This window comes from Paramormyrops kingsleyae, chromosome 7 (genome assembly GCF_048594095.1).
Source record: "Paramormyrops kingsleyae isolate MSU_618 chromosome 7, PKINGS_0.4, whole genome shotgun sequence".
Lineage (NCBI taxonomy): Eukaryota > Metazoa > Chordata > Actinopteri > Osteoglossiformes > Mormyridae > Paramormyrops > Paramormyrops kingsleyae.
The window spans coordinates 24,843,543-24,870,039 of NC_132803.1; the positions used below are offsets into that span (position 1 = coordinate 24,843,543).

A 26,497-nucleotide genomic window follows, 5' to 3' on the forward strand; every position below is an offset into this window, starting at 1 on the left:
TCACCGGGAAAAGCAAGATCACTTGTCTGAGAAACGGCTCACGCCAACCAAGAGATTCTGCCCAGAGGCTGCAGGTGAGAACAAACAGCGATGCTTATAGAGATAATATTTCTGAAGGCCCGTCAACACAGGAGCAGAACGGACCTCTGGAACCGACTAACAGCCCAAACTCCATCAAGGACCCCAGCGGTCTGTCCTTTAAGTGGCCTTCGAGCTGCGGCAGCACACAGCTGGCTGTGCCTTCTGCCCAAGCCAAGCTTCCAGCTAGTTCTCCCGTTTCACATTTTTTCCCCTGACTTCTGTTTTCTGAGTTTTACTGTAACTGAGACCTGTGCCCTTCTGTGTTCCCCATTTGCCTCTCCTTCCAAAGACTATGCTTTTACACAACTACTATGGTCAGGTCATCCAGCAGTCCATTATTCTGGTGGCTCAGTGGGTAGCACTGTCACCTCCTGCCTCCGCGGTTGGGGTTCAGATTCCATCTCTGCTTACAGGGTTGTCAACCCTCACGCATCCGGGGTGACACGCTTTCAGACTCTCCGGCTCATGCAAGGAATCTTATGGCAAATCTACTGCATATTATTCCATTATAAACCTAACATTAGCTGCATCAAAAGAATTGGGGTAGCTTGCAAACCTTACAGACTATTTACATGGTAACAAACTGTTACATACATGTAAATGCGTGTGCTTGTGTGTGAAGACTTATCTTGAATCGAAAATCTGACCAAAGTTGGCAACCCTGTGCTTAGTTTATGTGGAGTTTTCTCCTTGTGTGATTTTCTTCTGGTTTTCTTCCACGATACATAGAAATGCAGTTAGGCTAATTGGAGTCTCTAAGTTGTTTGTCTGTGCGTGCCCTGTGATGGAATGGCCTCTCATTCAGGCGGTTATTGTGCCAGGAATAGGCTCCAGGCCCAACTTAGACCTTGATGCCGATAATCAGTTGGATGATACATGGATTATCCTGGCACCCGATACTGGCAGTCATTATAGGCAGAATACCAATCAGTCTCAGTAGGTTTTGCTGTTTTACAGCTTAATCTTTATAAGATTTTTTGAATGTCCAGTGAGAAGTCTAATCTTTTAAGCAGAAGGTCTAATATTAATTCTCCATCTTGTATCAGTTTGATAATGTCAATTAACTATTATTATTAAACATCTGTTTAATCCCAGAGCAAATCAGAAATGAAGGAATCTCATTTACAAGGACAAGCTCAATGTGTTCTGAACAGAAGCAGCTTTCATGCCACTGTTTTGGAATTTAGCTGCATCCATAGTAGAGATGAATTGGCAGTTTGGTGTGATTGGCACGGTGTTAAGGTCTATGACAAAGGAGGAGCATTTCAGAACTCATAATGATGTCATAGTGTGCATTTTAGGCTTTCATGGCACAATGGTAATTTCAGTCCTTCACAACATGGTTCCCCAAATAGCAAAACCCTCACCATGTTTCTCCTAATTAAATGAAATACTAAGAGTTGAGAAAAATATGTCGGAATGTGGGAATATTGTAGGGGAAAGTAGAGGTAGCTGTGGAGTGGAAGGTCCATCCATCTTCTGTAACTGTTTATCCTTTTTTTTGGGGTGGGGGGGGGTCCAGACCCCACAGCAGACAACAGCCCAGGATGGGACACCAATCTTTCACAGATCACACTCACACACCAGTCTCTCTCTGTATCTCTCTCTGTCATACACACACACACACACCAGTCTCTCTCTCGCTCTCTCTCTCTCTGTATCTCGCTCTGTCATACACACACACACACACACACACACACACACACACACACACACCAGTCTCTCTCTCGCTCTCTCTCTCTGTATCTCGCTCTGTCATACACACACACACACACACACACCTATGGGCAATTTGATACCTCCAATTAACCTCAGAACATTTTTTGGACTCTGGGTGGAAACCAGAGCACCCAGAGGAAACCCCTTTGATGAATGGGAGTGCATACAAACCCCACACACTTGGAGCCATGGCAGAACCTCAGACTCCGGTTCCAGATATGTGAGGCGACAGCGCTCACCGCTGTGCCACCCCAGAGTAGAAGTTCTACAGTAACTGGGACCAGTAACTGAAATCACTTTATTCTTCAGTCTGTTACTTTTCCTATATGTTTATGGCTGGGATGGTGTTGAGAGCACAGTGTTTTCATTGTCTTGCTTTTCTTTATGTGTGTTGTCGGCTCGTGGTCCTTCATGCACCAAATGGTGTGGAAACAACGGAAAAGGTCTACGGGTCTGAAAACAAAGTGGAGAAAGGGGAGCTGAATCGAGACCCACCAGCCTGACCAGTCTGGTTTTTTTTTTCTTTCTTAGCATTGCTGGGACTTGACGAGCCCCCACCACCCTGCCCTGCCCTCACCCCCACCCTCACCCCCACTCCCCACCCCTATCTCCACTCTCACCACACAATTTCTCAATTTGTTCCCTTGGTTAAAGAGGGGGCATTGCCAGAGTGTGGAGGGGAGAAGAACAGCAGACAGCGATAGTGAGACCTGACACCTTCTCAGAAAGTAGGTGAGGTGGATCATTTCATCTTAAGCTAAATAGTTACAGCCCTTGGAGCCTCTTGGCACCAGTTCCCCTTAGATGGATGACTACCTTAAGTATTACTGTTATGTAATGTGTAGAAGCTGATGGCAGGATTTTAATGTCTGTAATGCTCCACGCGACAAATCCACCCGGGCCTGCTTCTCCTTCAGCAGGCAGTGTTAAGGATTCAGAAGTCGAATCTGTGACTGTTTCTCCGGTGGACCTGAGTTGTCACGCTTTGATAATGGAGGATCCTAAACTTGTCGTTTAATCACAGGAACTGCTTGTAGTGGGCAATTGTTTCAGTTCCTTCACCACTGAGATTGTGGGAAATAAGAAAAAAGTGCTTGGTATGCACTCTTGAACAGGAAAGTGAGAGGAATCTAAGGAAAGTTGCAGATAGCCTGTACTTTATCTGGCACTGAGAGAATGTCAAATGTGAACAATTAATGTGCTACTAGTTGGAACAATGTCTTCATATAAAGTAGCACAGACACATTCAGTATGTTTTCCAGCTGATGTGAGTGTGTTTATCTTACTGTAGCTGGAGATATTTCAGATGCAGAAACAATTCATAGGTCCAAAAAAGTTACTTAATTATGATATTAACAGCAAACATTAGAAGGCTGACCTTCAAAGAAAGTCAATGAGACACAGTCTAATCTTTTTCTAAAAGCTAACCAGGTGCCTTTATGCATCAGTGTCAGCATTATTTGAGAAAAGAAAGATGATGCAATTATTACCAGAAATGGGTAATTCAATTCAAATCAGCCAGCAAATAATGGAGCTATGGAACATACTGTGATATTTCATTCACTGTCATTGTTGGAACACGACCAGCCATGTATTTAGTTTAAATCGCTTCAATTATGCATATTTGCATTTCAAATTCTGCTCAAAAACAATGACGAATATTTTCAAATCTGAGTTAAATATTATTTCCATGATCATATCTCTGTATGGATTTTGAATCTGTGTAGTTCTCCAAAAAGGTAAAACTCAATTAATACTACATAAGAGACTGTTCTGATTACCTATAATCTCATTTAAGGTTCTTTCAAGTCCTGTTTCAGACCCATTAGCCCTGTTCTAAGCAGTGATACAGTTTATTAAACTCTGAAACAAAAAAGCGTTTATGTACATGAAAGTTTTTTCCTCTATTAATGTGAACAGCTTTACCAATATCAGGGTACGTACCCAACACATATATTTCAAAATAACCATTTGACAAAACGAAAACAAGTAGGGCTTAAACCAATGCATGTTTTTCTTTTTTTCAATTACTGCAAATCCAATAGACAGGTTTCAACAATTGTTCTCCTTAGTCTCTATCAATGTAAATAGAAATATTTATTTTGTGGAAACTACATTATCATATTGCACATGTAAGTGCACCTATGCAGTTGACTTTAGTTGTACTAGAATAGCGTTGAGGAGCAAACAGTCGCACACCTGCTGCACCAGGTTATTCCCTAATGAGCACGTTTATGTGAGATGTCGTGCCGTGGAAGGAAACTGAAAACAGAAATTAAAGCCCTTCAAGTGGCTGACAGGATGTGAGTAGAAGCCGATAGATTCAATGCCTTTTTTTTCCCGGCCGGGTTTCCATGGCAGCACAGCGTCAAAATAAATGGGTGGGTGTTGCTAGGAATGCAGAGATAACATTCCGATGTGCCACACCTCAGCTATGGCTGCACATACAGACATACCCAACACCCAAGCACTAATTACTGCACGGTATCGCTCTTAAAGTGCCCTCACAGAGTGTGCTTAGGCAAGTTATTCACCCTGGCCTATAAATCTATAAACAATTGGCTTATACGCAATAAAACTGCATATAACTACAGCATTTCACATACCTACTCCTTTAAATAGTTGGCACAAAAAGACTTAAATTGTGACATTCAATTGTGACCCTGGATTCCAGTGTTACTATGGAATATTTCCAGAAGTAGCAACATTGTGTCTGTGAGCTCCCACCCTCTGCTGTGAGATCGCAGTGTTACAATAATCGGCCAGCTGTCCCTTAGGAGATGTTTGCTTATGACTGTAATCCTTATCCTGGCTCCATGACTTCATAATTTACCTTCGCGCATCCTGCTTAATGTTTTATGAGATTCTCTGGTGTTGCAGTTAATCACGTCGCCATCTGCTGAAGTCATCAGTATGACAGGCTGCCAGAGAACCATGTGGGCCCTAGAATCTGATAATGGCTTTAAGTGCCCCCCCCCCGAGTTTGAACGGGTGGCCCCAGGGGTCACAAATCCGCCCCTTCAGTGGCTATTTCAGGGGGGGGAAATTCGCCCCATCACGGCAGTGCCAAAAAAACACAAGATGAAGATGAAGATGTTTGAGTCGCATGTTATGTTGCTCTCACTGCTCTTCCATTTTTACTTTCATTTATTCATCTGTTATTTTGTCTAATCATTGCGTAGAGTGTGAATGTGTTGGAAAAACTGAACAAATTAAAAAACAACTTCTTAGTTTCTTAGATCTATGAAGAAATGGCTTTCACTATATTATTTGTTTGACAAACAATAGTGTTCAAACAAACTCTGTGTTGAAAACTAAAATTCTTCCCTTTGGTTGCAATCTTCCCATGTTTTATGAATGCAATATTTTTGTCTATAATTCATCAAAATGTTCACTTATCAATAATTTGCATTAGCTAATTTCCATTGTAACCTATGGGCAGAATCAGCGTAATCAAAGTCACTACTTGCAGCTATATTTTTAACATTAGCTGTATTTATTCTGTATGTGTAGGATCCTTGCCGTCCAATGCTGATCGCTGCTTTTCTATCTTAGATTACAGCACTTGCAAAGGTATAAAAGCATCATACACCATCGATCGATCCATCGATCCATACATCCATCCATCCATCACCGTAACCGCTGAATCCCAACTGGGGTCACGGGGGGGGACTGGAGGCTATCCTGGGAACAACGGGTGCAGGCGGGAACCAACCCTGGGCAGTCTCCAACACACTGCAGGGCGCACACACACACACTCACACACACACACACACACACACTCACACACACACTCACACAACTACAGGGCCAATTTAGACTCACCAATCAGCCTAGCCTGCACGCTTTTGGACCATGGGAGGAAACAGGAGCCCCCGACGAAAACCCACGCAAACATGGGGAGACAGAGAAAGGACCCGGGACCGAACCCAGGGCTGCATCATACACCTGGAAATGTTATTCAATGCTGCCTGTCAAAAATAAAACTTTTTTTAACTTTTGTAAAAACATTTGATTGCATGAATCTAAAGTTCAGTTATAGTGACTTGTCATGTAACTTGTGTTCATCCATATAATCTTATAATAAAATAATATATTCTTTTCTTGGCATATAAGGTCACGTTTCTGTGACTGCAGTATGCGGCTTGTTCACTAGCAAACAGATTGGAAGTCCTCAAGTAAAATGTTTCACTGTATTATTTGAATCATGTGATGAATGTATTTTACATCGCAATTAAGTATAATTAAGAGAATAGCTGGAAGAAAAAAACAGCTTATTATGTGCATCAAGAGGTCTATAGCTGATTTAACATATTGAAACAAGCCTAAATCACACAATGTTAGTGGGATATTTTTTTGTTGGGGGGGTGGATAGGAAGCCTGGGGCACTGCACAGTTTAAAGATGAAAAAAGCAGCTGCCAAGCTCAGTTCTAGATGAGATCACGGCTGGTTAGAGAGGGTATTGCGTTTTTTTTTTTGGTGATTGTGTTATTGTAGAGTTTCTCATTATTTGCTTGACGTTTGGGAATGCATGGAGAGTTTCATGGTTATTTACATGAGATGTGATGTTTAGTCTTTAATCCCTTCAGATTCAAACTTTTACTTGATTTCCTTGGAGAATAATACCATGAAATACAAAACAATAGAAAGGCTAAACATGGAGCACTTTATTAGACTTTATTACCACTTGTGAGATGTTTTTATTGCCTTGTATACCATTCTGATGTTCTGTTCTCCTACAGATGTATTGTGCCACATTTGGACATTCACCTGTGGTTGTCCATCAAGGCCCTGCCTGAAACACAGGGGTCATTTAAGTGTGTGAGCTCCACAATCACCGCACTTTGGTTGGCTAGGGTCCCCCCTGATCATTCTCACTGCTGGGAATGCAGATAAGCTACAGGGGAACAAAATGACTCAAGGGATGAGTGAAATATACTACTTTGGCCCCTTAGGTCAGAGTGTCAAACTGATGATAACAAAGCCTCTATCACTGAGATTTTGAGAAAAGCATGTTGATCATGTGAAAACTCCCTTGGATGAATTGTGTGTGACTCACGCAAATAAAAATGCAGCCACAGTTTCTCTTCTGTCTACTGACAAGGACCTCTAAAGGTCACTAAGCTCTTAAAACCCGAAACACAGAAGAGACTAAGCGGTATTACTTGTCCTCTAGATTCACGTAAAAAGAAGTGTCTTCATATAAAACTCATTCAAACGTGACCTGGAATTTTGATGGCATGTATCCTACAGACTTGTTAACTAATTTGTTTATTCTTAAGTTTATGTAACATTGTTAGTTACTTTGACGTTAACTTGTAACACTGCTCTTGCAGAATTAAATTTTGGGTTTGTTTTAAGCGTTAGGAAAAACTTTACGAGATAATTAAAACACTCCAGCTTCTTTGGGTTTCGTCTGTAGACAAACAAACATTGTGTGACCTACAAACATTTCCCCTGAAATATTTCTGGGCTGTTGTTAGCTGGCCATTCATGCTGATGCAGGCTGACGATAAAGCCCTATTTTCTACCTGCAAGCTTACAAAAAAGCATGTGGGCCAACAAAATCACATTTCAGTGCTTGTAGTAGCATGCACATAAAAACAGGCATTCCAGTGTTAATCTGAAGATACTGCAAGCTGAGAATTTGCCATTTATCCCTCTTGCTACTCGCTTCATATTCTGTTACTGAATATCATTTCCCACTACATAGTTTTAAGTTCTCCAGAGTTAACATGTTAATTAATCAAAACCATAACATTTATCATAAACAGTTTATATATGTTGAGAGTTCCATGATACATTTGTAATTATATGTTCGATAAACTTTGGAGCGTAGACTTTAATTGGTGATCTAATTAGCTATTTATATACAGCGGCTGTTTCCGCCAAAAACATTTACTGAAAGATGGCATTAGACAAAGCAGCTTCAAATCTGACCCAGATGTGCCACTTAGGATACAGTAATGGGCAAGAAAGTCAGCTCAGAAATTAGCAGCAAAGGTGGAGGACACTTTCTCTAATTGCTGAGACAAACCCATGGTAGAGCAGCTGCTCTCTCATCCATTATGCAGAGGGGGGGTCTGTGGGTGCATTAGCTCTTCGAGTGATTGATTTGCAGCCAAGTGGATGCCGTCCAATCAGCTCTTGCCCAACAGCTCTAAATCTCCAAATTCCCCTTCAGTCAAGCTCTCCTCCAGATTAATACAGAACATCTCCACCTCAACGCATTAAGAGGTATATTTGTTCTATCTGTCAGTTTTTTTTTGTAGTTCAAATCCATAAAATATTCAGCTTGAAATAATTGTTATGTGATAGCTGAAGAGATAACAAGATATGAACAAGACGCTACTTGGAAAATTACAATATTCTGTTATGAATCCATCTTAAATGAATAATAACAAGAACAACCCCTAATAATATTATTGTTGTTGTTATTGTTGTTTTGTTGTTGATGGCTGACACAATCCTTTTCGTGTAATTATTGACTTTGTAACAAGATGTGACATTCCTAACACAATTTTAAGCGGCTCATCAGTAGAACTCTGCACGCCCATGTGTTTGATCCATCTGAAAGGTCATGGTGTGACTTACTGTACTTACAGAAATCATATTACATAGCCTTGTGGAGGCTCTGAGACCGTAAAAACAGTAATTGAGCACTAAGATAAAGCATTTTCATGGTTTACATATCTGTATTCCCTCACGGAAAATAGGAAAATTAATTCACCATTCATAAAAAAATAAAAAATACACCACAAATAAAAAATATATTCCTAAACATAGAGATATATAGAGATTATCCTAGAGATATGATTATGGGGATATATATGTATATGTGTGTGTGTGTGTGTGTGTCATGGTCACGTATTACTAATTTGTTTCCACAATGTATTAAATCATGGTCATGTTTTACTCAATCATTAGAATTATAAACACATTCATAACAAATTATACCAGTTGTCTTATAAGTAAATCATCTTCTAACTGAGCTTTTTTTGTATCTAGTTGTGGCTCCCAGAGCTGACCACAGGTTACACTGCCACACCCTGATATAAAAAAAACATGCCTCACCAGAGTATAAACTGACTAGGCATTTTGCTTAAACAAGAGAAGCCCTTCAAAAGCAAAGCATTGTAGGGTAGTATTCTCTAAGTCTTCTTTAAGTCATTAATGAGCTGTTTTGCCTACTGTAGGTTCAGTCCAGTCCATGTTACCAAGCTACCAGACACCACCGGCACTCATTGTACAATGCTAAAGAGGGAATGGGGCATAAGCTAGGGGTTTATCTCTGGACTGTGGGTGGTCTGAAGCACAAGGAACTTGTCACATTATCCTACGGTTGTGTGTGCAGTCTCTCCTGGCAGCAGGAAAGACATGAAATATTGCTATAGGAATGAAGGGCAGGCTGGACTTTTTGACCTAAAACGTTAAGAAAGACACTGGACTCATTCACAGGGGAGATTCGAACCCTCAGCAGGCATAAGTCTTGAAGATAAGCTATTCTTCTCTGAAGATAATTGCCTGAAGGTTCCTTGAATGCTTTCCACTTGTTGACAGAGGGGGCACAGGTGGATTTGCAATCAACATTGCAGGAAAAACCTCCCCTGCCTGGAGAATTAGACACTCGGTCACAGGTTCACTAGAGTCTCAGGTCTTTCATTAGTTCTGTTAATCAGGAAGGTAATGATTAGAAAAAAGACTAATAAAATCCACAATTCCTGATCTGTAACCGTAATTAACATTCATCAGAAAAAGTAACACAAAAATGATTTCAGTTCCTTAGTTTCTCCTATAATAATAATTCCTTGAAATAGTAGGAAAGTCCCATGGGATGGACTATTTCACAGTTTTTGTGGAGAGATGTTTCGCATACTGAACTGGCCCCTTGCTTTCTAGTGCTGGTGTTCTTTTGGAGAGCAGTACACTGAAGCTTGGAGGTATGATCGTCTCACACCTCGGGGACCAGCATTCGTGTCGCCGCCGTGGCTCTATGTGTGTGGAGTTTGCCTGTTCTCCTCATGGTGGGGGCACTGGTCTCTGCCCCCAGTCCAAAAACATGAGTTGAAGGTACCAAGCTGTGAGTGCAATGGGTTGATACTCCATTCCTGGGTTGTGACCCTGAATAGAACAAACAGGTACTAAGAATGAATGAATCTAAGCTAGCAAGAAGTAGCATTAGCATGCGTCCATTTTGTGCGGCATTATTCTATGCTCTTCTTAAATAAATAGAACCCGAATTAAACTGGTAAATAGGGATTGCAACCTACCAAGAAATTCACCAGGTTACTGGAAAAATTTGCAACCTTTTGCCTAGATGTGAGCATTGACAGAGCCCTGTAGCTTCATTCGTCCCTCTTCCTCTGGTTCACACGTTGCAGATGCTGAACAATAGAACAAAAGGCAGCTGAGTGGACACTTCCTCTGTAGCATCCCTGAGATAATAATAATCAGCACAAAAAGAGGAAGAACCATCATCCGCACAACCGGCACATTTTTAGACTCTCTCCGTAATCCTTGTCCTTGTCGACTGACAGAACTTCACAGTACATGCATCTGAAATGTTTAAGTCAGTCCAGCTCAATAACGTGACTGCAGATGTAAAAACACTGCCAATGCACGATTAAAACAAAATCGTGAAATTGTGGATACATGTTCAGATTCCTGACCCCCATCAATTTAGCTAGCACATCTTCTGTCTGTATTGTTAGTACCGGTGTAAAATATAGATTAACAACGTATATTACAGCTCTGAATTGCCTACTCTTCCCCAAAATCTGCAGGATATCTTTAATTACCAAGCAGGTCTAGTTTCTCTAGGGAGAAAGATACCAGCACGTTTCCCTGCTTGTTTACATTGTCTCACATATCTTCTGACTCAGATGTGGTCTGGTGGGCTGGAGCACTAATGTCCTTCATATCCCACAGTGAAGTGAGCTGTCTCTTACATACAATGAGCACTGTGACCAAGTGCTGGGTCTGAGTATTAGGGCATACAGAGACTCCTCTTGATGTGGGGCGCAATGACTCAGTGGCTTCCGGAACAATGCGGCATTTCCCACAGTTCCTGCGTTTCTCACAGGTCTGGGTTTAGACATGTCTCTGTGGTTTGGCCGTTCCCAAGTTAGATACAATCTTGCCTCTGACACTTTTTCAACAGAGTTGCCAAAAAGGCAAAACAAGCCGACCTTACACCAGATAAGTGATTGAAATATGGATGGGTTTTTATAAGACATACAGTATGTTTTTATCTATGCATAATTTTTTTGAAAATTGAATAGGATATCCTAAATTATTAAGATGTCCTGCCTACTTCGCTGCCTGCAACATTGCCACTACCTGTGGTCTCTTTCCGGCCTGCTCGCCCTACTGCCTGCGACGTCTCTCCTGCATGCTCGGCTGCTATAACACTGCCTGTGACGTCTCTCCTGCATGCTCTGCTGCTATAACACTGCCTGCGACGTCTCTCCTGCATGCTCTGCTGCTATAACACTGCCTGCGACGTCTCTCCTGCATGCTCTGCTGAAATAACACTGCCTGTGACGTCTCTCCTGCATGCTCTGCTGCTATAACACTGCCTGCGACGTCTCTCCTGCATGCTCTGCTGCTATAACACTGCCTGCGACGTCTCTCCTGCATGCTCTGCTGCTATAACACTGCTTGCGACGTCTCTCCTGCATGCTCTGCTGCTATAACACTGCCTGCGACGTCTCTCCTGCATGCTCTGCTGAAATAACACTGCCTGTGACGTCTCTCCTGCATGCTCTGCTGCTATAACACTGCCTGTGACGTCTCTCCTGCATGCTCTGCTGCTATAACACTGCCTGCGACGTCTCTCCTGCATGCTCTGCTGCTATAACACTGCCTGTGACGTCTCTCCTGCATGCTCTGCTGCTATAACACTGCATACGACGTCTCTCCTGCATGCTCTGCTGCTATAACACTGCCTGCGACGTCTCTCCTGCATGCTCTGCTGCTATAACATTGCCTGTGACGTCTCTCCTGCATGCTCTGCTGCTATAACACTGCCTGCGACGTCTCTCCTGCATGCTCTGCTGCTATAACACTGCCTGCGACGTCTCTCCTGCATGCTCTGCTGCTATAACACTGCCTGCGACGTCTCTCCTGCATGCTCTGCTGCTATAACACTGCCTGCGACGTCTCTCCTGCATGCTCTGCTGCTATAACACTGCCTGTGACGTCTCTCCTGCATGCTCTGCTGCTATAACACTGCCTGCGACGTCTCTCCTGCATGCTCTGCTGCTATAACACTGCCTGCGACGTCTCTCCTGCATGCTCTGCTGCTATAACACTGCCTGTGACGTCTCTCCTGCATGCTCTGCTGCTATAACACTGCCTGCGACGTCTCTCCTGCATGCTCTGCTGCTATAACACTGCCTGTGACGTCTCTCCTGCATGCTCTGCTGCTATAACACTGCCTGCGACGTCTCTCCTGCATGCTCTGCTGCTATAACACTGCCTGTGACGTCTCTCCTGCATGCTCTGCTGCTATAACACTGCCTGTGACGTCTCTCCTGCATGCTCTGCTGCTATAACACTGTCCGTCCTGCCATCTGAAGCAGCACCAGCACCCACCTGCCATCATCTGCCTGTCCCCCCCCCCCCCCCCGCTTTGAGACTCAAATGTTAAAATTGGGACAGTGTGAATTGGGACTTCGTCATCTTGCTCATTTGACTTCCTCTGCCGGCCCCTGGAGGATGTGCTCCCCCTTAGAGTCTGGTTCCTTCCGAGGTTTCTTCCTTCTAGGGAGTTTTTCCGTGCCACTGTCGCCTCTGGGTTCTCACTGGGGGCTGTGGGCAGGGAAAATGTAAAGCGTTTGAGGCAATGCAATGTTGTGAAAATGTGCTATACAAATAAAATAAAATTGAATTCCCTAACCATTTCAAAGATTTAGCTATTCAGTCGTTTTTAGCTTGCTGTTTAATTAAACTTTCTGTTCCAGATAAAGAATCAGCAAGAGAAACATGTTATCAGGAATAAACGGTGAGCTCACAATATTATTTAGTATTATTTTGTGGGAGTAACACTATATGTGAGAAGCACAAGTAACCTGGGCTACATTCACCCTAAAAAGCTGAAATGACTCAGATCTGATGTTTTGCCTGAATGTGACTCCGATCTTATTTTTCAGGTTGTATTGATACACAGGGGGGCACAGTGGTGCAGTGGATGGCGGCACAGTGGTGCAGTGGATGGCGGCACAGTGGTGCAGTGGATGGCGGCACAGTGGTGCAGTGGATGGCGGCACAGTGGTGCAGTGGATGGCGGCACAGTGGTGCAGTGGATGGCCCTGTTGCCCCATCACCTCTGGGACCAGATTTCCATGTGTGTTGAGGTTGCATGTTCTCTCCATGTCATTATAAGGTTTCCTCTGGGTACTCTGGTTTCCCCCCACAATCCAGAAACACACTGAAGCTTATTGGAGTTACCAGATTGCCTGTATGTGTGAATGGTATGCAGGGCTGCCCCAACCTGGGATGATCCCTGCCCCGCACCCATACCCGCTGGGCCCCTCATGACCTTGAATAGGACAAGTGCTTGCAGAAAATGGATGGATGGTGTGGGCACACAAATCAGATTTGAGTCACGTTCATATGTGGCTCTAGATTGGATCCGTATCTGATTTATAGCCATGTGACCGATCACAAGTCATATGTTTTTTTGCTTATACGTTTGCACTATACTGAGCATTTTTTGGTTGTTGGTGATACAGATGACTTGCGTAAAAACGTATCAATGTGAGCATGTACTGTAAGCTGTTTAGGAGGACAGATGTGTTCAAATTATAGTTAGATACAGGTCACTTGTAATTATGAATGTGAACCATCAAGACAGGCAAATCATATCTAAGCAGAAAATCGGAATGGACAATGTGGCTTATAATGTGAATGTAGCCTTAGTAACTCAGTTAATACTCAAGTACAAATCATGAACAAATACAGTAACTGCATGAAATACATGAACCGTTATGACTTAGTAATAATGAACAAACATGAGATTAGTACAAAACTAGTACTTATTTTCTGGTTAATTAATGCATTAAATATAAGTGTACTACTGCATAATTTTTGCCCCCTGAAATAAAGTGTTACCTCTGTGGGTTGTGGGTTTAATTCCTGCCCTGGTGCTGTGTTTGTGTGTCTGTGGGGGGGGGGGGGGGGGGACACTACACGTTCTCCTTGTGATTGCATGCATCCATCAATGACAGATGGCTTAGCAGTACTGGTGTCTCTACGTCGTCCCTTGTTTGTTGTGCCGTGTGATAGACTGACACCACATTCCAGCTGCTCTTTGGACCTGTACTTCCTGGCAAAGGCTCCTTGTTCATGACCCTGAATTAGATAAGTGGTTAGATATTTGATAGATATCAACGTACAGACTCCCTGAAAAATGGGTGCCTTTTGTCAGTAATAAAATGCATCCTCGTATCGAACATATCTAACATGACTTCAAGTCTGGTATTAGCACAATTTCCACTGAATTTTTTTCTGCATGATAAAATCATGAAACTACACAATTATACTAATTATGCTGCTTCACATTTAAGTAATTAGGGCATAAAATGCGGTTTATTAATACTGATAGGATATGTTTTGGTTATTTATGGAACTTTATTCCAAGTAGATGCAGATTAAGTTTACTGTGGTTCTTGTTTCAGTCATAAAAAAAATGTTTTATGACTGAATGATTCCTATGGCCTCATTGGCCGTTTTAGGGGGGTTGGAGCCCCCCCCCCCCCCCCCCCAAAAAAAAAAGTATGCTATTTAGGTTAAATAGTGTGTTCTTATTAGGGAACCCCTCTAGTAAAGATTTAGGATTTGGCCCCCTTTTCATAAATGTCTAGCGACGCTCCTGACTGCAGAAACTAAACCTTACATCAGTGTCCCAGCCCAGTAGCTTTAAAAACAATCTTTACCGTTAATTCATACTGTCCTGATATGGGGTTTGTCTAAGTGGTCTAGCTAAAGATGTTGATTATGAGCTTAAGCTGGTTGCCTGGAAATCCACGATGCTTCTTCAGGCTTAGCAAAATGCTCACCTTCCTTTTCATCAGAATCATGTATGCCTTGTTTTGCAAACATGGTGCACATCAAGCAAGAAGATCACGGAGGATCTGGACCCCATCATTCTTCTATCTCATCTTCTTCTTGTTCCGTAAATCATGAAATAGGGACAGAAACGGATTGCGAAAACAATGACATCAAAAAACACGGTGACCTCTAAAAGCCACCCATTACCAGAATGCTAAGCTTACACTGCATGGCAAACATCAGACTTTCTAGGTTCATATACAGGTATGTGCAGAGGTGGGTAGATCAGGTCCAAAGAGTTAAAGATTTTGTTTCAGCCAACAAGTTGAGTATAAAGAGTCACAATCACAGAGTACTCAACTGGTTGGTTGAAACAAAATCTTGGGCCGGACTTTTACTCTCTGGACCTGAACTACCCACCACTGGGTATGTGAATTTCAGATTTTACTTTGCCCTTTACCCATTTTTAGCGGTCATCATAGGTAATATTAAGTCATTGTCTTAAAATCAAATAAATAGCAATGCAAACAATTTTTAAAAATCATTTCTGACCTGCTCCTGCCCCTAAATAAAGAATAGAACAATTGAAGAGCAAATTTCCAAACCTCACTCAGTCCATTTTTTGTTCTTTTTGAGATGTGCGCACCAATGAGCCAAAGCCAAGCATATTACCAATCCTCTCTCAGTCCTCACGTAATCCAACAAAAAACTTTAGTTACATTTATATTAATTTTCTAGAACACGTATCCCGTGGACTGAAATTTGCTCTTTGCCCTTTCTGACGTCTGCTTTGCTTTAGGTTAAAGTCCACGTGTCGATACAAGCAGGCAGAAATAAAGATGCTGAGTAATTAAGGCTGTATGAGATTAGCAGGCTGCATACACCCAGCTCAGGATGGGAAGTGCATCATGGCCTGTGTTTTCACTGTGCTGCCTGCGCCACCCCTCTTAGGCCTTTCCTGTGTAAACCTGGGCAGTGGGCTTTGTGTCAGGTTGCTTTCTGATGATGGAGCAATGTGCTGTGCTTGATAATCATGAACGTTTTGTACCCCTCCAGTAAAAGCTGCCTTTATCGACCGCCCTGCTGCTTTGCGCCAGGCACTGTGAGACTGCTAATGTGATCCCTTTCTTCCTATATATGGCTTGTGGACGCTGTTCAATGTCCAGAAAAAAATGACTCAGGGGAGAATTACAATGGGACACATCGTGACAAAGAGGTCACTGACCGTATCTGAGGAACACAGCACATTCCTGCTCATGACACCATTTTCCCCATGTGGGTGGAAGAGCTGCTTAAGTTTTCTTTGGGGAATTATACTTAACATACCACCTAGGGTGTGCCCTGTGCTGGCCAGGATGGGTCCCAGAATCCCCTTAGGTTCTCACTGGGATCTGTGTCTGGAAGATGAATGCATGGATGGAGGTATGCTTAATAAAACTGTATACGCAGCTTGGTCGCTCTCCACGTACTTCATGAACTGACCTGCTTTCGTTACTTAGAAAGTGTTGCTTTAAAATTAGGCAAAGCTAAATATGCCTCGGCATTGCATTTCACACTACATTTATTTATTTAGCACACAGTTCTGTTTAAAGAGACATACGCATGAGGACAACGAGCTTGGGGTCAGAGAGCAGCTTTAGAGAGCGTCTCTGGAGTGGGGGGGGGGGGGGTGAAGGGCCGCACTCAGGGGTACAACGGAGACATTTTTACTCTGCTGGTCATGGGATTCAAACCTTCTGGGAAGCTGGATCTTATCCCATGGCAGTCTGATGTAGCGGGGTGAGCGCACGCACACACACACACACACAGACACACACACGCACATATAGGGTAAACATATCCTTATGGGGACCTAACGCTAACTATGACAACCTTAACCCCTACCCTGCCCTAACCATAACCATAAGTAACCTAACAAAATATAAGAGTTTTTGCATTTTTAGTTTTTTCATAGCAGTCAACGATTTTTATAAAATAGAGTTTTCCCTTATGGGGACCAGGAAACCGGTCCCCATTAGGGAAAAAAAACCGGATATTTATCACGTTATGGGGACATTATGTCCCCATAAGTATAGGCAAACCCGCTCGCACAGACACACACACACACACAAACACAGAGAGAGAGAGAGAGAGAGAGAGAGAGACAGACAGACAGACAGACAGACAGACCTGTAATCATATCTTTGTGGGGACCACTCATTCATTTCTATGGGAAAAATGCTAATGCTAACAATGACAAATACAAGATTTTTGGCATTTTTAGTTTTTTGTTTGCAGTCACAGATTTTTATAAAATTGAATTTCCCCTTGTGGGGACTGAAAAAAGGATTCCCCAAAGTCAGACATTTGGTCCCCACAATGTAATGTATATCTGACCACCCAACTCCCCCAACACACACACTATCCATTCACTTCTTCACTTCTAATGATGACCTTATCCCTGACCCAGCCCCAAACTATATTATATGTTTTAGGCATATTTTGTTTTCAGATTGCAATCAAAGATTTTTTTTTTTTTTTAGAAAATTAAGGTTTAAAAATACCTGAAAAATATTCCACACAAGCTAAAAAGTAACAGATTTTGCCACATTGTGGGGACATTTGGTGTGCTCCAACCCCCCCCCCCCCCCCCCCCCCCAGCCCACACACACCTGGATATGTCTTATACATCTCTGGTGTGTATTGATGGCACCAATTAAGGAGTAGGAACTTAAACACGGGACAATACCTCAGCTCATGAGGTGTAACACTGACAGCTGATGGAAACACAAGGTGTTACGATGACAACAGCACCGTTTCAGGCCTTTGAAAGGGAAACCAAAGCGAGAGGGGAGTCAGAGCTGGGGCACACAGAGGAGGCCCTGGAATGCCACAGGGCCACGCCCACAGTCGGGGGGGGGGGACCATGCAGTCTCAGTCTTTCTCCACACTGAATCATGTTAGTGTTGCATGTCTGTCTTTTAGAATTGGCATCATCAAAAACGTCAAAGAAGATTTTAATTTTCTTCCTAGACAGCCATTTCTGTGCTAGATTTTATCCAGCTCAGAATATTTGAACAGGAGCCGTAAAATAAACATGAAGTCATCGCACTTCCCCCTAGTCAAGTCTTCATTTCTGAAACACCATGACGCAGCACCAGCACACGGTCGAGCACCATCATTTTCAGACAACTGAATGGTCAGTAGATGACATAGTGATACAACCCAATAAATACCAACATTTCTCTGATAGGTAGGGTTAGTCAGTCGCTACTAGCAATAATGACAGACTAATACATTTTACAATAAACAGCTAATTGTTGAAAGTATAATTCTTTGATAAATATTGCTTGGTGAGGCCTTTTTTTTGTCAATCTCTTGTACCCATGGCCTCCGTTTGACAGTGACAGGACGGCAGGTGACCAAGCGTTCTGTTTTCACTTGGTTAATGTACATCTGAAAAAGATTCAATTCTGTACAGTGCTCATGTTAAGGATGGATTTACACAAAGTTTGAACAATATATTTACATTACAATGTGTAATAAGTCACGGAGGTTAGAAGGAAAAGGGTTGATTATCCTATTAGGTTATAAACATAAAGTGTGCAATCTGTGCCCAGGTCTGAGTGCACTGTATTGGTATTGCCCCAGGGCAGTGTTTCCTAATATGGTCCTAGGAGAGCTGCAGACTACGTTTTGGGAGCTGGGAGGGGTCTGTGGGTCCCTGAGAACCGGCTTGGGAAACACTGCCATAGAACAGCTATTCTATAGTGTGAGTCCCGAGAAGCATGACTACTCCAAAGCTTATAATGCTGTAAGCATATAATACCTTAAGATTACAAGCATGCTGCATTTCCTTTGCAATAAACCCATGGAAAATATGGGACACTATGACAAATCAGAGCCAAGACTCATCAATTGCTAGAACATGTCCATGGGCAGGGTTTCATAGCCAAAGGACAAGACTCTGCAGGACCAGACCACCATGATACCATGACCAGTTCACAGTTCCAGTTTTACTCGAGGAACTGGAAACTGGTAATGATTTGACTCTGACTTGTAGGCTTATTGTTTATAACCTGAAGACAGAAAGGCTGCATTATTCTCTTGCACGCAATCAAGATGCAGGAAGATTAAAGTGTCTGTCTGAGAGGGTTTACACTGCGGTGGGAGTGAGAGCATGGGACTGTGTGGTTAGTGTGGAGCTGAATGTGGAGCAGAACGGCTCGAAAATGTGGGGGCCTGTTTTGGTCATACTGGGAATATTTTGATGATCTGTCCCCCACAAGTGGCAGCTGTTAATGGTGTTTGCAGAAATTGCACTTTTAAAAACGGAGGGGATCTTCACCCCAGAACTTCTGTAGCTTCTGTTCATCCATCCACTTGTCCTGGACAGGGAGTCAAAAAACAGGTGGATGCCCAGGATTGGACTGCAGACTCTCACTGGGCAGGTACACTGCAGATAATATACAGATGCCAGTAATTCTAACTGCATGCCTTTTGTCTGGAAACCCTCATAATATGGTGGGGGGTGGGCATGTAAATTCCTCCTACACAGAGAAGAGTCAGGATTTAAACCCCCAACCTAGGAAGCTACGAACTACCAACTGAGACACGGTGAAGGCCTCCTTCTGTTCATGTCCCTGCAAATACTCTGAGCTGCAGTCATGCTGTGTTCAAGAAAAACACCTTTAAAATGAATGAAAAAGTATCATGACTTAAAATGGACGAAGGAAACCGATTGTGAATTTCTGTGTCTGGCGTGAAGAATGTCTATCACACAATTTGATATTTAAAAAAATATATCAGCTATACCAGCTCAGCAGGAAATGTCTTCGCCATGCTGAGATTTTTTAAACTGAAATTTTAAAACCGGGACTTGGTTATAGATACCATTTACGTTATTAATCAATTTCAACAATGTGTTATGTGTGTGTAGTTATGCGTAACAATTTCTGGCGCGATACATTCAGGCAGATGCCAATTAGTAATGTAACTGTGAGTATTCTGTCACCTTTGTGACTTCTTTACAGAATGAAACAGGAAGTTTACATTGTGTGAATCAGTGCAGGCGTCTCCATGGTTTCGCTTCTCAAAGGCTGGCTTTCACTTCATTGGTGCTAAGGGTCGTCAGGGAAGCCCTAAGAGAAGCCGTCGTGTCACTTCTGAGGAATGTGACCTGGTTATACGCCTCAATCTTTTTCTGCAGTCTGTAATATGCAGGAATCTGCTGGAAGATAATGGAACTTGGGGAATCTCTTTGTTTACACCAGCAGGCTCGTGTTAGGCCTCTGTGTCACAAAGCAGCTGAATTATTACTTGCAAAACAAGGTGTTTTCTCCATTGTGAAGTATGAGTAAATGCTGCTATTCAATCAATAGGTGGCCAGTGCCATTTCAATGTGCCCTTTCTCTTTGGTGAATCCATTAATGAAGAATCTTCTCTGATTACTAACACTCAGTTTACTCATAAGATCATCAAAGCAAGAGCTCCTTTCATTCACTGTTTTACACAGTGACACAAAGAAAGAAAATCCATTTTAATCTAGAGAATGAATGTGACGTTGTGAAATGCAGAACTATCTCATATTTCACCAGCAATGACGCTGTAACACATGAAATGATGATTTTGGATTTTTTCAGTCATATATCATTGTTGAATTTACTACAGACATAATGTTAAAGTATATTCCAAATAGACAGTATTGGTGCGACTTGCTGGTGTTTATGCTGTTAAATATTCTGTCATTTCAAAAAATGAAAAAAATGAAAAAAATGAAAATGAAAAATAAGTTGCTGATTGTTTTAGTCCTACAGAGACTCGCTCAAGACATAATGATAAAAGTTAGAAATATCATTGACATATTTATTAATATATTGTGAGAATGAATTAATAAAATGTGGCCACGATTTAATTAAAACAAGGGAATGATTGAGTGAAACATGACCATGATTTAATACATTGTGGAAACAAATTAGTAAAACGTGACCATGACACACACACACACACACACACACATATATATATATATATATTATCTTTTGCCTTGTCCACACATACACGGGTATTTTTTAAAACGTACCTTTTTCTATACGTCTTGGACTTTTGTCCACACGTAAACAGCGTCTTAGGTCACTGAAAACGGAGCTTTTGCAAAACTCCATCCAGGGTGAAAATTTTAAGAAACTTCGTCTTCAGTGTCAACATGTAGATAGGGAATTTTGGTCATGAGCAGGTGTCACGCCCGGCTCATCCGAACCTCATGTGTGCCACGCCCCCCTCGTTACCTCGTGTTGCTTCCCGATTGTGATCACCTGTTGCCTGTTATTTTCTACTTGTCTTGTGTATTTAGTCCGCGTCTGAGTTAGTTTTCCCCAGATCTGTCATTAATGTTCGTCTGTCGCCGTTCTGTGGATTCCCCAATAAACCCATTTGCCTGTATTGACGGTTCCACTCCTGTCTGCCTGCTCGTCGGATCGCGATCGTGACAGCAGGACTCTGCATAGAGCTAATCGACATGATAAAATATTTTATCACGATAATCTTTTTCATATCAGTCGACTGGGGCCCAGTAGTAAAGTACACAGGATTATGATTGCTATGACGTTATATTTTCTATATTTATTTTTAGTAAATGCAAAAAAACGTATCTCATGTTTTGTTATTCTGAACACGTCGACAGAACATGTGGCAAACTCTGCTGGTTCAGCCACCCTTGAGGCGCTTTTATTGGACGTAAGTTGTCAGTAAAAGGCTACCATATGACTGAATAGAATCGTGTTCGTTTCTGATGTAATAGGTGAATGTGCACTATGAAGGGTTGTTCATTATGGCAGTATCCAAATTTCTCGTTTTCTGATTTTTAAAAATGTTATGAGGATAAGTCAACAAATTGTTTATTAATTTTAAAGTAAGATTTAGAATTAATAGGAATACCTTAGTACTATTAATACACTAATTAAAATATACTGAGCTCATCTTAAGAGGTCTTCATGTTTTCATTAGAGAGCATATTTGTGGTAAAGAAGAGTGACTGTATCAGAGGGTATCCCCATTTCCAGGCTTATTTTCATACCCAAAAAAGCACTAACTAATGCGCACTGGAGCATGCATGCTGTCACGCCCACAAGGGCGGCAGGACTTCATCACACATGCATCCTACCGGTACTCCCCATTTCCAGGCTCCTCCCACACATGCTAATTGCCCTCACTGTGTCTCTGTTCATGAGCAGAGAAAAGAATATGAACTACTCCGTAAAACATACAGACTACATATACAGAGCAGAGATTTAAATATAATATATATGTAAAATATACAGAGCAGAGATTTAAATATAATATATATAATATATGTAAAATATACAGAGTAGAGATTTAAATATTTTCTGAGAAATTATTAAAAAAATAGTATAAAGTAATTAAGTAAATTCAGTATAGCAGGATGGAAAAGTGCCCCTTTTCAGTGTTCAGCTGCATAAACAGTGCATTACAAGTTCAGTGAGCTGCTTATGTGTAGCACTTTCTGGTTCTTCAAGGGCGTAGTTTGACTCAACCTTGAATTTGCAGCTCTTTCCAAAGGCTCATGCTTATCTTAGGCTGATGCATTTTCTTCTCCATTATGGCAGATAGGGTTCCTGACAGCTTGACCCTAATTATGTCTTCATCCTGTTTTCAGCAGAAGGAGAGAGAAATAGGATCTGTAAGTGTGTGACTTCCTGCCCGGGAATGCCATCGCTCCCAATCGCTCATTCAAGGCTCATTCTTAGAACACTGGTTTCTTACCAAATTGTTTCATTTAATGATAAGCATCGGGAAAACATCATCTAGCTAAAAATGGATCCAAGTTGCATTCCTTCCTAATGACCACTTCCACCGTAGTAATTTATTGTTTGTAAGTCCTTTGTTTATCCGCTGATATTTTCAAATACAGGTTGAGGCAGCTTGAAAAAGCCAATGAGCTCTTGGGTTGTTTTGGATACACATTTAATTTTATCTTCAAAAACAACACTGACAAATGAATGGATGGCAAACATTCAACCAGCATGGTAATGTAGGAGCTCTTGGAGGTATATATACGTAATTCTCAACTGAAAGGTCTGCATTGCAAATTATGACGCGTCTGAGAACTCATTCTAGAAAAACATGTAATGAGTAACGATAAATCATATTGTCTGTAGAGGGATCATTATAAAAGGTATCACTGTATGATTTATTTCAAAGTGGAATTTATGATGGCTTGGAGGGCAGTGCCATTACCTCACACGTCCTGGGCTAGGGGCTTGATCCCACGTCCGCTCAGTGTGAGTGCGGTCTATGTGGTCTTCCTGTGCTGGGCTGGGATCTTCAGCTTCCTCTCATGGCCCAAAGACAGTGAGTGGCTGGAAGATGAATGGTTTGGCAAACATACAAGCCTGAGTTACCAAAATAATTAATTATAATAATAATAAACTGAATGTGTAGGTGGGTGGTATGGTGGCTCTTTACATTGTGTCTGAATCTAACCTTCAAGCCTCACACCACCAAGCACAATGCCAAGTGTTGGATGGAGTGATGTAAAGCACACCGCCTCTGGGCGGTGGAAATGTGTTTTGTGGAGAGACGAATCACGCTTCTCTGTCTGGCAGTCTGATGGATGAATCCAGATGCAGGCCATATTTTTGCCAAGAGAATGTTACCTGCCTGACTGCATTGTGCCAACTGTAAAGTTTGTTGGAGGAGGGATAATGGTATGGGGCTGTTTATCAGGGCTAGGCCCTTTAGTGAAGGGATCTCTTAATGCTTCAGCATACCAAGACATTTTGGGCAGTTCTATGCTTCCAACTTTGTGGGAACAGTTTGGGGAAGGACCTTTTCTGTTCCAGCATGACTGTGTCCCAGTGCATAAAGCAAGGTCCATAAAGACCTCGTTGGGTGAGTTTGGTGTGGAAGAACTTCACTGGCACAGAGCCCTGACCTCAACCCCATCAAACACCTTTGGGATGAACTAGAATAGAAATTGCGAGCCAAGCCTTCATGTCTGACATCAATGCCTGACCTCACAAAAGCTCTTCTGGATGAAGGGGCAAAAATTCCCACAGACACACTCCAAAATCTTGTGGAAAGCCTCCCCAGAAGAGTGGCAGCTGTTATAGCTGCAAGGGGGGGACCGACTTCATATTAATACCTATGGATTTAGAATGGGATATAAAAAAATTCACTGTAGGTGTAATGGCCTGGTGTCCCGGTACTTTTGTCCATACAGTGTAGATTTGCTATATATACAAATCGGTATATAAATCGACAGTGATGAAGCTGTGACACAATTGGCAGCTTCAGATAAGGGCTGAAGACATCCAAAATATGTTATCTCACTTGCATTTAATATCTATCGTAAGTTTTGAGTTTTTATGTAGATTTTTTTGGGCATGTTTCGGTTTGAATGTAGGGTTATTTCAAAACATAGTAGTTGAATAGTTTGCAAACGCAATAAAACAGTGGGTGTTAATGTCATCTGAAATTGAAAATGATGAGACAAGTTTCAGCAAGTAGGGTTGTATATCTTGGATTGTCTAGGCACTCTCTACCACATGATCCTATAATTGCTGCTCTCCATCCTTCTTTACAAGCTAACTTGATGAAGAGTTGTCCATAAAAAAGATCACACTATTCTAATACAGACAGTTGCTCCTCTGATCGACTCTTTTGGTCAACCACATAGAGAGCTTATGTTCTATTCACCCTTTAAGCAGTGCAATATGCTGCAATAAATGTTCCTTCTTATCATGACCTCATTGGGCTGGTGTTGACGTAGCCATGGCTGAGTCATCCTTTGCCACCAGCTGTGTAAACCTGCTGAAGTTCTTTTTCACAGATGGCTCATCAACCCCGTGTAGCACTTGAATCAGTATTTTTGGAGGATGCTTTTAACTCTGATGAACTGCATTTACTTTTAGTATTTTTCAATATTATAATTTTCATGCATGGGTTACCTATGGGGGACCTCTAATTAGCTTGGTTTAACTGGCCTTAAATTTGGACACCGGGTTATAAAGGAGCTGAGACACATCTGGTGCTGTTCACGAGCTCAGCGTCCCTGCTTGGACCCCCCCAATGGCCACCTGTGCTGAAGAGGTAGAGCTTAGTGCCTGCGGGTGGTGGGTGCCCAGGTGCTGTGGGTTTTACTGCCGTCACTGCTCTGTGTGGGTCAGCTGCCGAGCTCCAGATGGTGCTTGAATCACTACCCCTGGATTTCGTGCTCCCTGTGAGACGCACTGACCTGCCTGTCGTGGCACCTGGTACATAAGACCAGCTGCCAAGAAAATTCAGCTAAATTCTGCTGCTGGGTACAGTGCTCTCGCATCTTATGCTTCCACGAGCAATTGGTTCCACAACCCAGCGTGATACTCCAAAACCTCGTATGTTCAAGACCCTTATATAAAAGGGCCTATTTACAGTACTTTGCATATACACCTATTCCCAACCTGTAATTTACTTTAAATCCTGCCTAGATTACAGAAATGTACCTATACAATGTGAATTATATGTAACAACAGTACAATAGTTGATATAATGCATTGTTTAAGGAAAAATTGTGCACACAGAGTACAATATGGTACCTAACAGAACCGTGATCATTCAAAACTGCACTACCAAAAAAACATGTAAGATGTGGGCTGACTGTATTTGGTAGTCAAGGGCGTTTTTGTGAGCTTCAGAATAATTAAGCTTTATCATTAGCCAACTGTAACAGTGACACTGATTTTATCCTACCTAGAAAGTCAAATGAATTCAGATGGTTTAAATGTTGCTTATTCTGCTTTGATGATCTGTCAGGTGCTTACAACTTACTCTTACCTATGGTGAGGGTTTAGCCCAACTAGATTATAGTGTTTAACGTAAGCCACCCAGCTGTGAAGCGTTACTGTGACTTAGTGCAGAATACCATGGAACCTGACTAGGATGAGTGACTGGAGGACAGATGGATGGAGGGAACGTAAGCCAGCCTTTCAGGGAAATGAATCAGCTGACATTTGGCACGAAGGAAGTTGAGTAGGTGAGCTACCCTGAAACCTGGGTTCCTTCCAAAAGCAGAGTGAGCAGAAGGCTCATAGATAACATGGGGTGTGGTCTTGTAACCTCACCTCTGCTCAGTGGCTATCCTAATTCCATCTGGGAGATATCACTAAAGTCATGCATTTTCATTTTTATACATTTTAGGATTATGATAACAGGCAGGGTGCTGGATGAGGTTTCTATGCATTACTGGACACCAGGGGTGGAACTTGGGGGGGGGGGGAGCAGGAGTGAGCAACCCCGGGCCCCTGCTCTAGGGCGCCCCCTGCTGATCTACATTTTTTTTGTAAGAAAACACATAGATCAAATGTCTACTCCAAACCATTTATATAACACTTTTGATTAAAATATTATATTCTATAATAAAATAAAATATCTTAAATTTGGCCAATCCATCATCAAGCGCGATACTCCCTCCCCCCGACACTCCCGCCTCCACCCTGATCGCTAAGTTTTCCCACTGCCATCCTCGCATTTGATTAGCATATTATTGATATTCCATCATTTTTAATTCTCTCTTGTTTCTCTTTTGACTCCAAAAATAGCTAAAATGGTCCACTTAGGGCCCCCCCCCCCACCCATGTCAGCATAGGGCCCCCAGAGAATTTAGTA

At 42.2% G+C, this 26,497-nt stretch overlaps 2 long non-coding RNA genes across 4 annotated transcripts; one reads left to right on the forward strand and one right to left on the reverse strand.

The window, feature by feature from the left end:
* The first annotated feature begins 2,458 nt into the window (after nt 1-2,458).
* LOC140592024 (uncharacterized) lies at nt 2,459-13,737 on the forward strand. Its single transcript, XR_011992247.1, has 4 exons — nt 2,459-2,532; nt 9,701-9,741; nt 12,766-12,806; nt 12,955-13,737. It is a non-coding gene; the product is annotated as an uncharacterized lncRNA (long non-coding RNA).
* Nucleotides 12,447-15,615, reverse strand: LOC111839112 (uncharacterized). 3 transcript variants are annotated; one of them, XR_002837027.2, is made up of 3 exons: nt 15,460-15,615; nt 14,863-14,967; nt 12,447-12,613 (listed from the first exon to the last, which is right to left on the reverse strand). It is a non-coding gene; the product is annotated as an uncharacterized lncRNA (long non-coding RNA). The 3 variants fall into 3 exon arrangements; XR_011992249.1 differs by having other exon boundaries at nt 14,863-14,970; XR_011992248.1 differs by lacking the exon at nt 12,447-12,613 and adding an exon at nt 14,006-14,155.
* Between the last annotated feature and the right edge of the window lie 10,882 nt (nt 15,616-26,497).